Here is a 14497-nt window from a genome sequence, read left to right on the forward strand (position 1 = left end):
GACGGCCGATCCATAGACCACGCTGCCATAGTGTGATCGAACAAATGCCCTATAAAACTCTAGGAGGCGGGGCATTTCAAAATGTTCAACAACAGGAAGCCCTTTGTTCGTCGGTCTTTCAGGTGTGGGAGCCATGTTAATTTCGAGTCAAATAATAAACCCAAAAAGCGCACTGTGTCTTGAAAAAGTAACATTCGGTCCCCCACTGTAAGCTCTGGTTGGTTAAAACTCCGACGAGCACGATTAAAATTGACACACAGTCTTCTCAGGTGAGAACCGAAAACCAGTTGTGTGGGCCCAGGTTTCTAGCCTCCTAATTGTCAGCTGTAACTGCCTCGTCGTCGTCGTAAGATCAGAGGAAAAGTAGAAGATTGCAAAGTCATCCAAAGAGCATTTGACAGGGCTCCTGGCTGCAGAGGAAATGCCATTGATAGCGATGGCAAACAATGTAACACTGAGGACACTGCCCTTGGCTGTCAAAGAGAAAAGGAACGTCACACATTCCCCTCGGTGATTCCACAATTGGGTTTTCTTGAAAAAATCATATTTTGAAAATAACAGCGTCACGGTATTTTGTTTCATAGGGGTAGTCTGTACATTTTGCTCGTTACGTCTTTTATATGTAATAAAGTTATGTCTTTCCTTAGCTTCAGAAACATTTTCATCATCATGAGCTACCCTACAAACGTTTTTTAAAATGACCTACGAGATTTAGCATAAATAAATATCAGACACTCACTACTCTTCAGTGGCTTCAGATTACAATGTTCAAGTTTCATTTCCCATGCTCTAGTAACATGAATACCTATTACCAGTTTTAAAGCGATAAACAATGAATATAAAGTACTATAGAAAATGCAGTACTTTAACTTCAATGAAAAATTTTCAAATTTTCTCTTTAAATGGAGTTTGTGATGGCAATCATTAGCGGGGATTTTATTTTGTTACACTGATATGTGTGTATAAAATTAAACATTGCACTCAGATGTTTCGTTAGCTTGGTTACCATCCTACAGAAATACGTAAGCGCGTACTTCAACATTTTAGCATTACATGAACACAAAATTGAACGCAGATGTCTATCGGCTACTCATTAGCGCTCAAGATATTCACTTACACTACACATTGATATTTATCCTCCTTTCATTCTACAACGGCAACTCGCTACTCACCACCACGTAATCATTTACAAATCAACTGTCGTTCTTTTACAGCACACGCCACTGAGACAGCTCTTTTTAAACCACTTTTCACTTGCTTTTCAAATCTCCTGATCCTGGGTGATTTGTTGCCATTACGTTTCATCATTGGCAGCCACTATTAAGCAGTTTACAACTGAGTCTCGTTCCTTACTGACTGGCATCTGGTTATCAAGGTGGCAAATTTACCATAGTTCTAAGCATCATCAATTTCATTATTGTTACACGTAAAAAACATACTAATTAGCTTTTCACTTACCATGCCGTTTCCATTTTATTTCCACTCAGTGCACAAGAGGCACACAAATGGTTTTCAAAGTTATCAAAACAATATTCCTCAGTTAACCAAATTCGTTAGAGATAATTCATTCCACTAAAACAGCAATATTTTTGTTTACAACATCCGAACACAACGTTATTGTTTACAAGTTCTGTTTGCATGACACCTCCTGTGGCACACCCCAGGTTTCGTCACCTTGGCATTTCTTCACAAGTCCGCCTTGACAGCTGACCAACACCTCCCAAGTGGCCATAAACAGTGAACAGCACATCTGCCCACGACACACTTAATGCCCCACCAGACGTCACCTGCTTGATACAATAGCCACATGGCCGTTCAACACAGGTGGTCTGGTGGGTCATTCCACGTGAAGTGTCCTAGGGCTCCCGGTTCTACCATCTTCAATTTTGATGAAATTTGTACAGGATGTAGCTGAGGGCCCTACATGAACTTACGCAAAGTTTCAAGCTCACCTGTAACTTGGTTGAGGTGCTAGAGCTATTTTCGTGAAGACCACTTTTACAGAGACTGAAAAGTCGTGAAGAAATCGTAAAGTTTAGCATTCCACTGTTCCTAATGTGAAAGAGCTAGACTTTATTCTTGGTATAGTGGTACAACTTTGTGTGCTCTGCACACAAATGTTGCAAGTAGAGTTCAGAAAGCAATGAATTTGGCATAATCTCAGTTCAAAATGGGCAATAAATCATGTCTCGAGAAATTTGCCCCATAGTTTAACGAGGCATAAGTAGTGGAGAAACTGCGCTATGGACCTGGTTTTTTGCCAAACTACTGTCTGTCTGGGTGTTTAGTATATCACAAATTTTGGCCTGGCTTGCGTGTTTAATTATTGTGCTACCATCCTGTAAATTTGCTAAAAAACACGAATGTATCAAAATATACCCGTGTTCAAAGTCATGTATCTCAAAATGGACTCCTACCACATTACATTCATTAACACCATTCAACAGAGGACATTTCATTCTATTAGAAAAATGTATTTTCATTTTGGTGTTTCTTTGGGTAAGGTGCAAAAATGTCGTCTAAAATTTGGAATTTTGTTGATTATGTCTTCATGGTTTAAATATTCATTTTGTTGTTTATTCGGTGATTTAAACCTGTTTGTGACAGGTTCACTGCTAAATTTAACCATTTAACTGTACTAGAGACTGCTACATAAATTTTGGGAAGCTGAATGCTTATTAATTTTATTTCTTTTCTTTATTTAGGACTCGACAATTTTATTTCAGTGTCTGAAGCATATCAAGTTGTTACTAAAATGGAAGAAGAAAATCAAGTTAATGTATGCAGTTTTGGAAATACTGATTCACCATGCCATTTAACGACATACAGTGCTTTAAAAGGACTGAAAGCTGTAAAGCAACTTTCCTTAGAAGAACAAGAATTACTAGACAGAGTGGTTTACACTCTACTGAAAATACTGAACTATGCTTCCATCATGGAGCTTTACTCCTAAAAAGATTTGAATGTTTGCAAAGATCATCCTGCAACCCATGTGGCAAGAAAAACCACACTGCACGAAAAAGCTTGCGCTCAATCAACATAGTAACAGCTGATCTACTAAAAAGGATAACCATGTCTCATATTAAACCAGGCCAAAAAATGTGGCCTTCCTGTAGAAAAGAATCTGATACACTGAAATATTCACAAATGGACGTTACATGTCAGTCAGATGAAGATGATGAGACTAATGTTGGTCACAATTTGAATACAAGTTTAACATCTGTTGTAATATCACCACTAAAATTTCAACGAATTGGTGCAAGGGATACAAAAGGATATGCAAAGCGCAAAATACATCAAGTTGAAGGTGCAATTATTAAGAAAATTGCAGAAGTGGGAGGACTTGATCCCAGTGAATTGGAGCAACCATCCACAAGCAAGCAATGCTTGACTTGTTGAGATTACATGGAGCTGATCCAGGAATTGAAAGAAAAAAATACATATATCAAATAACGAGAAAATTCAAATTTTCACCTTAGTTTCCCAAAGCTGGTCCATCAAAAAAGACTATCAAAGTTTTTGTGTTTCAGAAAGAATGGTAAGAGGCTAGAAAGTTAAAAGCTGAACAGGAAATATTGGCACAGTCCAAAGGTAAATGCGGGAAAAAGCTTTCTGAGGGTGTGAAGGCAAGAGTCATAGAACATTTTTACGATGAAGAGTTTAGTCGGATTTGTCCAGGAAAAAAGGACTGTACTACTGTTCCAATAGATGGAGAAAAGGTTAAAAAACAATTATTACTGAGCAACTTAAAAGAAATGTTTGTTGCATACCACAATAAAAATGGACTGGAAATTGGATTTTCCAAATTTTATGAATTAAGTCCAAAGTGCTGTGTGACTGTAGACAACTGGTTCACATTCACACATTCAGTTTATGTCTCCACGATACATCAAAATGTGAAACTAATGTTGGCACATAGCCCAATAAAAGAATATTACAAAATTTTACTGAGCAAAATTGTCTGTAATTTGAAAACAAAAGATTGCATGCTTCATCGCTGTGAAGTATGTCCAGGAACAGGAGCTCTAAATGAATATTTGGAAAGCGCTTTTGCAGATATTGATCCTGAGGATACAATTCAGCTCAAACAATGGACTCTCACTGATAGACACTTGAAACCAGAGGAATGACAGTTGAAGAATTCATTTAACTATTAGTTACAAAACTGTTGGCCCTTCCAACTCACCACTACATTACAAAGCATCAGAGCAAGCATTTGCAGTTCACTAAAGAAGGTCTGAAATCAGGAGAATTGATTATATTAATGTATTTTGCAGAAAATTACTCCTTTATTGTCCAACACCCAGTGCAGGGATTCCATCGTGAAAATAGTCAAGCTAAAATTCATCCATTTGTCGTTTACTAAAAAGGTAATGACCTAAAGAGTATCAGCTACTGCATGATCAGTGATTGTCTCGAACCTGACAGTTGCAGTACATTTGTTTTTTAACATACTAGGTCAAATCCATTAAGTGCATTTTTAAAGAAATTAAGCACATTCGTTATTTTAGCGACGGTCCTGCAGCACAGTACAAAAATTTTAAGAGCTTCCTAAATCTTTGCCATCATCAAAAAGATTTTGGCATTACTGCATAATGGAATTTTTTCGGAACAAGTCATGGGAAATCACCATGTAACGAAATTGGGGGCACAGTTAAGCGTTTAGCAGCAAGAGCCTTCAACGCACAATTGACAACCAAATCTTAACACCAAATGATCTGTTTGAATATCGCAAAAAAATTCATGACATTGAATTTATTTGTATTAAAAAAGAAATTATTGAAGATGCAAAAACTGATCAAGAGAAACGTTTTGAGGATGGATGCACAGTGTATGGTACAAGAGACAATCGCCATTTTGTACCAATTGATGAAAAGCGACTAAAGATTCACAGAGTATCAAATGATACATTGTCCTTTATAGCAAATGTTAACCGACATGCTATAGTTGCTACTAAACATGTCGCCCTAATGAACTACAGCCTGGCCAGTATGTTGCTTGCGTTTATGATGGAAAATGGTGGATAGGTAATTTTTGTGAAGTTCCATGTGAAGAAAAAGATGCTTTGATTAATTTCATGCATGCTCATGGAGCTGCTCAATCATTTCATTAGCCTACTAGAAGAGACATATGCTGGATCCCAGAACAGATAATTGCAGTCATACCAGTCCCAGCTGTTTCAATGATGGGACAGCAATACAGTTTGCCAGAGACAATAGTTTTGGACATCAGAAAAAAATTTAAAACATTTAACAATTGAATTCTGTATTACGGCTTGGAAACCACAGAGACCCAAAAAAGGCTTGGGAACCTGCTAGATACCCACATTCAGACTTGGGAACCTGCTAGGTATTCGCATTCCGGCTTGGGAACCTGCTACACACGCACTTTCAGGTCCATAGCGCACTTTCTCCACTACTTATGCCTCGTTAAACTATGGGGCAAATTTCTCAAGACATGATTTATTGCCCATTTTGAACTGAGATTATGCCAAATGCATTGCTTTCTGAACTCTACTTGCAACATTTGTGTGCAGAGCACACAAAGTTGTACCACTATACCAAGAATCAAATCTAGCTCTTTCACATTAGGAACAGTGGAATGCCAAACTTTACGATTTCTTCACGACTTTTCAGTCTCTGTAAAAGTAGTCTTCACGAAAATAGCTCTAGCACCTCAACCAAGTTACAGGTGAGCCGGAAACTTTGCGTAAGTTCATGTAGGGCCCTCAGCTACATCCTGTACAAATTTCATTAAAATTGAATTTGGTCGAGCTGGGATCATCATCTAAACTGGGACACTTGACATGGGCCCTGGTGTGTGTGGACAAACATTTAACAAAATATACATTTAATACGATTCCTTAACATTAGTTGCCCTTGCTTATCACATCATCGTACTCTGCTATATCCACTTAATTCTATGTAACATGTGGTCTTTACTATTCTCTATTTATCTTTAGCTGTCTGGTATTCACGATTATCACAACCGAGTAGCTTCTTACTCGCTACTGAGATATCTATCAACGTCGACTACTTTATATAGACCTTTTACCGATTGGTATACAGGAGGTTCCACTTCTGCCGCCTTTTCGTGACATACCCTATTCACAACATACTGACCTTCAAAGTTTTCGTAATACATCTTTACCTGGTCCTTAATATTGAATGATTTCTCGGAATTTTTCATTAATCTTGTACATTTAGGAAACATGTTCTACTGCTTCGAAAGCAATTTTTAAAATCCTTTCACAGTTTTGAAAATTCCTTTTATCATGTTAGTAACATTGTATACCTACCTGTCCCTCTTCAACATGTTCGTACTATTTGAAAAAAATCATTCAACAACATGGTGCACCAACAAATCCTTTTCTGTAATAAAATTGATACATCAGTATGGTAACACTACGCCAATAATCTTCAATACTACTTCATCATTCCAAATTTCTATTAATACTTATTTCATTGTTCCCATGTCACCTACGATTTCAAATCTCTTGCACCAGTAAAACTGGTATCCTCTTTATTAATTGCTCATAAGATAATACTTTTATAATGACTCATTTCCTATCGATTTCGGTGACACTACTGTTTCCATGCCAAAAATCGTAACACACACACTTCACTGATAATTCGATTTAATCTTATCCATTTTGTCTTTGCCATGGCCATTGCATCGTCTAACGTAGTGAACTTTCGAACTCTCATCAAGATTCTTGCTGTCAATCGTTATACTGTTTCTCATCATGCAAATGTAAATTCTCATCGGTGCTTTCTTTGTGACAGTTATTTTTTCTACATCCCTGAACATACGGACGCCTTCGTACCCATGTATTCCTCTTTTGGGAAAACCATAACCTTACTTTTCATTCTCGATTGTAGGATCGTTTTTTACTTTACTATGGATTTCGTTCCCATTTTACTTTGACTTCCATCTGATGCCCTTCCAACCGTTACCTTCTGTTGCTTTTTCTGATTAACAAACCACATGACGCAGCCTCTTCAAAACAATCGCGTTTTTCTTTCTATGGTTACATTTTTAGTGAAATTTGCGGTAAGTATCAAATTTTAAATATTAACAACGTAGCTGTTTTTATTCCTGTGGTTACTTGTACAGCACACTTTTCTCTTAGTAGCAAGCTTGTGGAAACTGCCGACTTTCAAAAAGTGGCTTTCATTGTCAACATTTCCACCATTTTTAAAAAATTTCAATTTACAATTTAACTTTTCCTCTATATTTTCAGGAGAAAGTGCAGTGTAAGTTAGTTAAATCACTGATTTGTACTGAACGCAAGCTACTTTTAAACTACCTCCTTTGCAGTACTAATATCAAATTTCTTAACAGAATACACTTTGATAGAAGGTGTGGATTGGCTCTGCTCATCTGTAAGATGCTATTTACATTCAACTCTACATCAGAATTTGTTGCAACATTCCTTATTGACTGAACGTGTTGATCTGGGACTAACTGTTTACATCAGAGGCTGTCCTGCTACGTTTTTTAGTTTCATCACTGACAGCAGCTTGTGAAGCTTTAATAACATTCTCATTTTCACTGATATTTTCATTAGATTACACACGAAGAGTTTCACCGATATTCACTCTACTTCCCGACCTACTCATCACATTATCAAAAAACTTCGTAGTCTGTGGCTTTCCCATATGGTTTTCATTAGGTGCTCAAATCGTTTGTTAGAATCTCCAGAAGATTCTTCTGTTTATTTACTGGTTGTATCTATTTCGATATTTTTACGCATGACATCCCTAGCAGATTTCTTTATTTTGTCGTTAGTAACCCTAGAGCATTCTTCCATTTTCTGATAAAAGTTAACAGCACTTTTTTCAGATTAAATTTTACACATTTACTTTTGTTAATTTCATTTGTTGTGGTTATATCCTCAGTAACAAGTGCCTGAGTAATTGTTGTAGTTACATTATCTGTCAAACTTGCAATGTCTTTAGCCATTTCCTGCTCCTCATTTGTCATGAAATCACTCATCTTACATCCCTGACCGTCCTTATATTTCTCCAGCGGATTAAGTCACTAATGCCACCTGCTGGATCCGTGACTTCTTCAACCACTCTCTGCTTTACTCTTTTCACTAAGTTACTCATTCCAACTTTTTGGCTTGTCCTAACGTTCCTAGGCAGCATACCATTATACATATACTACAAAATAATTATTTACGTTTTCTTATATCTGATGTGAACTTTGACTTATTTTGGGTAAGTTTCATTGCTCTCCAGATAACGTAGCTGTTTTTGACATTGCCGATGTTGCACCCACGCGTCGAACTCCGGACCTCTGCGTGTGCACCCCCAGTGCATCTTTTCGTTGCTGCTGTTATGGACTGCTTCCTGCGCATCCAGCGCACAGTGATGCCTACTCCAGATACGCGACTATCCTCGCCACGTCTTCTGCCGTTGTCCTCCTCCTCCTCCTCCCTAGCAATGTCTTCTTGATGATCGAGCGTTTTCACTCACGAAATATTAGTGATCCTTGGATGCGATTCAAGCTTTCCTTGGCGCGAATTAATTACGTTTCGCTAAACACCTTTTCGCTTTCCGCAACGCGCACAATTCTAATTAGACGTTGCTACCCGCAAGTCACAGATTACAGTCAGTCAGTCAGTCCTCTGCTCATTTCCCGCTTCTCTTTCTGACACACTTTATTTCGAATTTCATCTCCTATCCTGAACAGTTTTTCAGCAGTTTTTCCAAGCATAGGGGTGCCACGTGCAAGATCGCTTCAAGAAGCTAAGTTCCCAGAAAAGTTTCCCAGCTTAGACAAGAGTTCGTAAAACGTGAAAGTGTAACTGGTTATGCCGTCCCACCCAACATTGCGTGAGTTAAGCTCACCCTTTTCTGGTTTATGTTAATGAAACGGCGCGCGAAGCAATTCCTGTAGCGCAATGGATTCTTCAGAAGATGCAAGCAGGCCACCTGTGGTGAGTGGACGTGAGGGTAGCTATTTTACTTCAAGTGATCGGTACTTTCTAACAATACCGCACGAGGTTTTTGAAACGATCATCATTCTGCGCTACAGTTTAGTCAGTCACCACAGCCAGTTTTCCTGCAGTCACATTCGTTGGCTTCGCCAACTCTCAACCAAGCGACAATACTGGTATACGAAACAATATCCCAAGAAATCCTGTCATATTCTCAAGAACATAACACGAGAAACAAATATGAAAACTAGTAACCAACGTTTAACCAATAATAACCAGATCAGTAATAGTCCACGTCGAAAACGAATTTAAATTCAATTTCTATCTTCCACCAAAATAAGTCATTTCATTCAGCGGTTCTCACTGGTTAAAGTATACTATCACATGATTGGCTACGACGAATGGAAACAAATTGCCAATAGTAGGATGCAGTGAACGAGCCATCGACATTGGAATTCCGCTTCAGCCTACCATTTTACTTAGCTGTTCATGGGCGCTAAGGACTCCATTTTGTGTTCCATCTAGTGCAACAACAAAAATGACTACCGCAAAGGTTGAATGCAGAAATAGCAGTTAAATGTTCCTCAAGAGAACATTAGTAGTATAGCGTATCTCAAGGCCCCTACACATGTGACTAACTGACCGACCGGCAAGTCGACATGTGCAAGTGTTTTGCTCGACCGACCAAGCGACTTTTCTTGTCGGGATGCCAAACCCACCGCCCGCCATCCCAACGCCACACCACACAATCCAACAAACAGTTTCGTGTGTGGCGCTGTCATGCCAACCTCCCGACAGAAGTTCGTCTGTGCCATTGTTTATCGAAAAATTTAAAGACTGAAAATGTTTGTGAAACATGTTGTGCGAGGGGAGTAGCAATATAGATGCAAGAAATGAAGCACTTTTATATTTCTTTTATTTCTGTTTTTGAATTTTATTTCCGATAATTACCGGGAACGAAATCTAAAAACCAAAATATCGACATTCAGTGGACCGTAATTCATACAATATGCTTGCTTCATTGTTATAAGTGTTAAAGGTACAGCTTATATACAAGCACTCTGCTATGAAAAGCAAAGTGTGTGATATCTTTTTAAAGTTCTGACAGTTGCTAAGTGCGTCACCACCATGTGTAGTTTGTCTTCATTGAACTTTAAATTTGAAAATTTGTGGTAAGGTCTTATGGGACCAAACTGCTCAGGTCATCGGTCCCTAAGCTTATGCACTACTTAATCTAACTTTAACTTACACAAACACACATGCGCGCGCGCTCCCGCCCGAGGGAGGATAACCTCCGACGGGGGGAGCTGCGCGGACCGTGACAGGTCGCCCAAGACCACGCGGCTACCCCGCGTTTCTTAAACTTGCGGGTTATACTCTATGTAACATACGTAAATAAAATAATACATACACAAAAAATTAACACACAGAAAATAAATGACGTTTACACTAAAGTCTTGTTTAATTTATTTCGCTTTACCATGATGTATTTCCTCAGCAACATCACGTCGCATGTTCAGGAATCATTGTGGCTAATAATTGTGGGGATACAGTAACACTGAATTTGAGGTCGTCTTAACTTCTGCCAGTAGACAGAAATCAATGTAGCTAACAGCCTCTCACGAGTGTACGCTTTTGGTTCGATGATATTCAGCAGATGCAAAATTCGTGACTCCCATTCTTAGATAATTCCCAAAATCGTCGTATGCCAGCTACTTAAGCAGCAGTACATGGGTGAATTTCATTCCTTGCATTAGCCACTTCTTTGTCCATAACTTTCTTTCGGCTTTTTTTTGGCCCTGTTATCTCTAAAACATTCAATGCAAAACCTGCATTTTTATTTCTGTGTAAAACTAATCGGGATCTCTTATAACAAACACAAACGAATTTGAGATAAAGAGATCACACCGACAGGGTGGCGTTGTAATAGCTGAGTAGACTGACATGAAATTGGTTCGTCGGTCGGTCGATAAACTGATGCTTGTGTAGGGGCCTTTTAACATTCACCTGAATGCTAGTAAACGGCACTTCACCGTCACGGCAAATGTGAAGAACGAATGTGAGCTATGTAAGACCTTCGCCCAGAGAGAAACCACTCCATCGTCCCCATACTTTGAAGGAGTTACGAAGTACGCCTGACTGGATTTGAACCGGAGGCAGCTGCGGACTGACCTGGACGAATCGTGGCTGTCGCGCCGCTGGGGCAGCCTAATGCAGAAGACTGCCAGCAGACAGCGCAAGGGACTGCAACCGTTCACGGCTCCGAGGTCGTCGTCCTCCTCTTCCGCGTCTTCCACCGCCTCCGTCGCCATCTCCACAACTCCCCTGCCTCCTTCCGTCTCGGTCGCTTTGAACTCCTCACCCACGTCCAGGATTACCTCAATGGGGCCTTCCACATCTGGCATTGTTAACTTTGCCAAGGTACGCGCTGAAGGCTGGGCGGACACTTCGCCTGTACAGAAAGAACGAGTTGCTCATCACAAGAAACGTACTGACTAAATCCACCTGGGAGCAGCCACACAAGACTGCTACAGCGCTGCGGCCGTGGTTCCCAACGTTTCTGAGACCCCCAATAAAGTTTAACGCCGTTTCCCAGATTTCCTTAACAATGACTTCTATTTATCTACTGCTGAAATAAAACTCACGCGATTTGTATGCTTTGTCCTCAACCCACAAAATATCAATGAGGCACGGTTATTTCTAACAATTTTTGTTTATATTCGGCTTATTATCGACCAATGAACATCGTTAGTCATGCTGCCGGCCGTAGTGGCCGTGCTGTTCTAGGCGCTGCAGTCTGGAACCGAGCGACCGCTACGGTCGCAGGTTCGAATCCTGCCTTGGGCATGGACGTGTGTGATGTCCTTAGGTTAGTTAGGTTTAATTAGTTCTAAGTTCTAGGTGACTGATGACCTCAGAAGTTAAGTCGCATAGTGTTCAGAGCCAGCCAGTTAGTCATGCTCCAAATTCATTCGATAGTATCGCTACCATTGTCTTTCTACTTTCCCATCTATAAGTTACGGCGCCTTTCTCCAATATTCTCAACCTTTCATTAGGGTTTCGTGTCTCAGTATGTAAAGGATCACATTGTCGTTCGTCTGTCGGGTCAACTGTTAAGAACCCTTCAACTCTTGAACAGTCTGGCGTGTCAAGTTCAAATTTATGTCATGTACTCCCTTGGCAGGTAAAAATTGTAAGCTACGTCAATGTGATCAAGAGATACGGCCATTTATGTTACATATTTTTATACTAGATAACTCATCAAAACCTACATGGAACTTCCCATTCACCTACAATCACGAAAATTGGCAAGAAGCAAGGATTCACACTACAAATAAAGCAAAAAGTCTAACTTGTTAAATTGTAAATATATCGCATAAAAATATCTTTCGTAATTTGAACACACATTGCATTCAGCATCTGTCAAAGCACAAAATACGAACATTACTGCATGCAAATGTAAACTGTAAGTCGTCATGTAAATAGCAAATGATTTTTACGGAAACATCAGTGTGCGAGTCCTACAAGCATTCGGCCAATTATTCTTTTTTTCTATTTTAGTAGAATCTGCTTTCAGTGTGTTGTCTTGGTGAAGCCGAAGAACTTTCAGCCTAAATCCGCTATATGAAACCTTTCTTAGTTGACAAACTTACCTCAGAACGCAAGCATTCTCCAAATCATGAAAATACTTGATAATAGAATGTATCACAACTGACAAGTGCTGGCTATAACCGGATGAACGGTAAAAGTAATAGTAACAAAAATTGCCTGCACTGTTTTTAGGGACTAAAATAGTTTTTGAAAACGAAACCTCCAATGTGAGTGGATACGTAAGTATACAGGGTGATTCAAAAAGAATACCACAACTTCAGGAATTTAAAACTCTGCAACGACAAAAGGCAGAGCTAAGCACCATCTGTCGGCGAATTAAGGGAGCTATAAAGTTTCATTTAGTTGTACATTTGTTCGTCATTTCAGCCAATAAAGTTTTTGGTCCCTTTTTCTTCGAAGGTGCTACTGTAACTTGACTACAGTATCTGGAGATGTTAGAGAATTGGCTGTTCCCTCAGTTCGAACAAGAAGCACAACACAATTCATATTTCAGCAGGATGGAGCGCCACCACATTGGCACTTATCTGTCCGTAACTACCTGAACGTAAACTGCCCGAGGCGATGGATCGGCCGCCAGGCAGCCCGTGACAGAGCACTTCATCACTGGCCTCCAAGAAGCCCTGATCTTACCCCCTGCGATTTTTTCTTATGGGGGTATGTTAAGGATATGGTGTTTCGGCCACCTCTCCCAGCCACCATCGATGATTTGAAACGAGAAATAACAGCAGCTATCCAAACTGTTACACCTGATATGCTACAGAGAGTGTGGAACGAGTTGGAGTATCGGGTTGATATTGCTCGAGTGTCTGGAGGGGGCCATATTGAACATCTCTGAACTTGTTTTTGAGTGAAAAAAAAAACCTTTTTAAATACTCTTTGTAATGATGTATAACAGAAGGTTATATTATGTTTCATTAAATACACATTTTTAAAGTTGTGGTATTCTTTTTGAATCACCCTGTATATTAACAGCTTTGAGTTATGGCAGTGAGATATGAATTTTTAAATCCGTAAACTATCCACAGACTGATGGTTTGTCGGCGAGGATAACTGGCAATGAGGCGCACGGTGGGAATTACAAGGGTAGGTAAACAAATGGATCAGGGGAGAAACTGAAGCGGCGTAATAGAGGAAGATGTAATTAGGACAATAATCAAAATGAATTGGAGGTGAGCAAGACACGTAACCAGAAAAAAGTGATTATCGATGGACAATCTTTCCTGGATTGAAAAAAATACGTAAGGCCGAGACGACGAGCAAATGAAAGTAGTATAAATCACATTACTAAAACTTCAGCAGTCTCAATAAAGATTAATTTAAGGAAATAAATTTTTGAAAATAATTCAATCATAACTAAACCACAATAGAAACTTTTTTACCCGCCGAAAAATTCCTAACGCCGAAAGGTTATCCACAGGCTGGAGGCAACTGATCTAGGGGGAAGGCATACGCTACAACCTCTCAAATTCTGTTCTCTTAAAGAGATCCGAAGCTTATCGGACTGTGTGGTGACACCAAGATTCTCCATGAGTAACCACAACCTCGCCTTACTACCCGTGAATATTTCACCAATTCATGAAGTTGAGTCATATCGAAATCACACTTTGTCCAGATATATTCAGCAATCTCGTGTGTTACTCATCGGTTATTTGCAGTCCCAGTTACACAAAAGTCGTTCACAAGAAAATCGGATTTAGTCTATACGACAATGGTCAGATGTTAGGTTGACACAGATTGATCCGTCATAGTAGAAGCGGGATACTGTTTGCTTATTGAAGTTTCCCTGTATTCTGTACTCAAACAACGGGAAGGTGTATGAGCTGTCCACAGCAAAAAAATTTGTACAAGTGGTGGTTTACGAACTGTACCACGAGAAAGTATAATACTTAGTAGTGGTAAATTTTACTCATTCCGTGAGCGTTAGTGTCATATTTTAAC

This window comes from Schistocerca piceifrons, chromosome 3 (assembly GCF_021461385.2).
Source record: "Schistocerca piceifrons isolate TAMUIC-IGC-003096 chromosome 3, iqSchPice1.1, whole genome shotgun sequence".
NCBI lineage: Eukaryota > Metazoa > Arthropoda > Insecta > Orthoptera > Acrididae > Schistocerca > Schistocerca piceifrons.